Genomic DNA, 3,162 nt, shown 5'->3' on the forward strand with positions numbered 1-3,162 from the left:
CCAATAACCAGGGACCACTGGAGCCCTGCAGGAATAAGAGAGCTGCGGTATAAGATTCCCCCCCATTTCCTACAGATCAAATATAAACACAAACTCCACGTGGGGCCGAGGGGCAGCAGCAGAAACGCGCAGCTGTGTCCGCGCGCGCCCCGCCGGGCTGCAGGGCGCGCGAACTAAACGCTCTGTTCGTCCTCATCCACCGCCGCGCGGGGCTCGGGAGGAGAAAGAAATAAACACGCGCCTATAAATAACTCGAACAGCTGGATTCATTAGTCGTAACAAGTCGGAAAATTCAACCGTGACTGCCGGAACGCGAGGACTCCGTTTCAAACTCGGAAACGCGAACAAACTGATTTACTCCTGCCCTCTCCACACCCCCGGTTGTTATCAGATGTATTAACTTGAACTGCTCATCCGATTTTTTCCCTTTTTTTAATTTTATTTTATTTTGACCTGTAAGATGTTTTAATTGAGCTTCAAAGTGACTCGTCGGAAAGCACCGAGCTGCTCTAAAACGGACACTTGGCGTGCGTAAAAACCCAGAGCTGCGTAAAATACAATATGAGGGATAAAGTAGACGAAATCTTAGTTAACATACCTGTGGAAAACAAAACAAACAAACAAAAAAACTGTTGCTCCAGCTCCCAGATTTGTCCTCACAGCTGAGAAGCGCTCATAGCCGACCCGGTGTGGTCTCTGCACAGCCCTCCGTGACACTGACCGGACCAAAACACTCAGCCAGAGCTGGGCATTACCAGCGACAGTCTCCCCCCACCACCCCCACCGCACCAAAAATAAAATTAAAATAAATTAAAAATAAAATAAACCCAGAAACAAACAAACGAGCCCTAGGACCCGACTTGGACGCACTTACAAACTCTGACTCGAGTTCCGGGCTTCTGTTTCGGTGACGGGCTCGCGAACTTCCGCGCGACACAACATTATTTTCGGTCACCGTGCAGCTTTGAGCCCCCCCCCCGGGATTATCAGGAGGCACGCCGAGCGCCGCGCCACTGCGCATGCGCCCAGCTGCCGCGCGGACACCGACCGGGGCGAGCGTCCGAAGGAGTGAAACTGGGGTTCGGCTCAGAGCGGCGGGGAGGGGGCACCAAAACGACTGCTTATTAATAGTTTGGCCCAAATGACGTGCGCTTAGTTTTAAATATCCCATCTGAGCAAAAACAACATGCACCCGCTGACCACCTCATCCCACTGACAGTTTGTTTCATTAGGGTTTTTTTTTTTTAATTTAAACTTTTTGCATTTCTTAAATTTTACATTGAAGGGATAATTCAGATCTTCTGAAGTGAGGTTCTGTGGAAAGGTTCAGTTCAATTCAGGTTATTTATACAGTCATCTTAGGGCATTGTACTAAAACATTTACATACATTATAAAATGCCAATTAATAAAAGTTATTTATCTAAGGAAGCCAGCAGGTTGTGTTGAATCTTCACATTGGTGATAGTGGGAAGGAAAAACTCCCTTTTAACAGGAAGTAACCTCCAGCAGAACCAGAACCAGGCTCAGGATGAGCGGCCATCTGTCTCTACCAGCTGAGGTTTGAGAGGACAGGAAAGAGAGGTTGTGAACAATTAATATCTTACCTGCTGTGGATAGCTCTTTGGATGACCTCAGTTCGGACGAACAGAGTTCACATGTTGAACAATCTTCTGGAAATGTTAGAGATTTTCCAACGCTGATTGGGGGAAAGTTACACATTTACATGGTAATGCTGAGCTGGGATTTCTGTGTTTCACTTCAGTAATCGAGCATGTGAGCGGTTACATCCAAAATGACGAAAACACAAATGTTTGTTAGAACCGACAGAGAGGTTGGGTTGCTGCTACACGTTGAAAAGGCTCTGCCATCCACCACTGTTACTGTTGTTGATCTGCTAGGGTGAGCACAGAAAAAAAAAAAAATATATATATATATATATATATATATATAGCCTATATTGATTGCAGCTGTCTGTTGTGCGATTTCATACCGATGCCAGGCAAATCCAAAAATCTTCCACTTTGAGATCTGGATTCAAAACGTTTTAGTGTCAGATAATCCAGTCCCTGTCACAACAGAAATGTTCCGGTTTCACAAAAAAATCAGTGCAGTATAAACAAGACCCAATTAGTTCTGATTGGACTGCACTGAATTAGATGTTTTCTTCTGGCAGAAACCTTAAAATATTCCTGCAGGAAGCTAAGAGAGGAGCATGCTTTTTGATGCTGTAGCACCTAAACTGTAGAACCTCCCCCCTTTGATAACCAATAGCTAGCGATGGCCACCTGACTCTGATGCTCCAATATACGCTTTAAATTCAAGGCTGCGCTTTCCTTGGACCACTGCTTCAAAGCTTGTTTTGGTGCAAAAAAAAAAAAAAAAGGGACAAATGACGTCTGCCCCCTGAGTGAATCACGTGACTAATTTAAACCAGTTGGTTACTGCTTCATAAATTCACATGCAGTCAACTACAAACATTTACATAATAAACTGCCCAGTCAATCAATCTTAACAAATAAAAAAATACATAATTCACACAAATCCCAGTTAATAAGTATTAACATATTTTCTTTTGCACATCGCTATCGTTAGCTTGAACCTCGATTAAATTTGGACGTTGGGGGTCACTTTAAAATAGCAGCAATCCACATTGCTTTTAGCCTCACTCAAAGTAGTTGTTAGCTTAATAACATCAGATGTTGTTGTGGTCAGGACCCAGAATGCAGAGGGAGGACAGCTCAGTGTAAAGTTAAAGAAATAAAAAACTAAAACTGAAAAGGCTGATAAAGCAGATAAACTACACAACGATACAACAGTAGGATCTGATAGTCTGAGCAACAGAGGACTCATTAACCAGGGAGGGGTGATTACTGAGTGCAAACAGGTGGGCTGATTAGCAGATGGGCTGCACATGTGAGGAGCTGCATTGCAAGAAGAGCTTTAGGGCAGTGGTGTCCAATCCTGGTCCTGGAGAGCTACAACCCTGCATGTTTTAGGCGTTTCTCTGCTCTGACTCACCTGATTTGAATGACTGAGTGATTAACAGGCTTCTGCAGAACTTGCTGAAGAGCAGAGAAACATCTAAAACATGCAGGATAGTGTTCATTCAGGACCAGGATTGGACACCACTCAGGAAAGATTGCTAATATTTGACAAAGTGA

General features: G+C 44.3%; 1 protein-coding gene across 10 annotated transcripts in view; it reads right to left on the reverse strand.

The window, feature by feature from the left end:
- eya4 (EYA transcriptional coactivator and phosphatase 4) overlaps window positions 1-2,800 on the reverse strand; it is a 51,835-nt gene extending 49,035 nt beyond the window's left edge. For 2 of the 10 annotated variants that reach the window (XM_037981527.1, XM_037981526.1), the window contains exon 1: window positions 599-810. The gene's annotated coding sequence lies outside the window, so the exon portion shown is untranslated. Of the gene's footprint in view, window positions 1-598; window positions 813-874; window positions 1,048-1,605; window positions 1,698-1,826; window positions 1,896-1,991; window positions 2,068-2,667 lie in introns of those variants that run through there. The other 8 variants (XM_025008345.2, XM_025008344.2, XR_005234506.1 and 5 more) reach the window with 8 other exon arrangements.
- Between the last annotated feature and the right edge of the window lie 362 nt (window positions 2,801-3,162).

The sequence above is a fragment of the Kryptolebias marmoratus genome, linkage group LG19 (genome assembly GCF_001649575.2).
Source record: "Kryptolebias marmoratus isolate JLee-2015 linkage group LG19, ASM164957v2, whole genome shotgun sequence".
In the NCBI taxonomy this organism is placed as follows: Eukaryota; Metazoa; Chordata; class Actinopteri; order Cyprinodontiformes; family Rivulidae; genus Kryptolebias; species Kryptolebias marmoratus.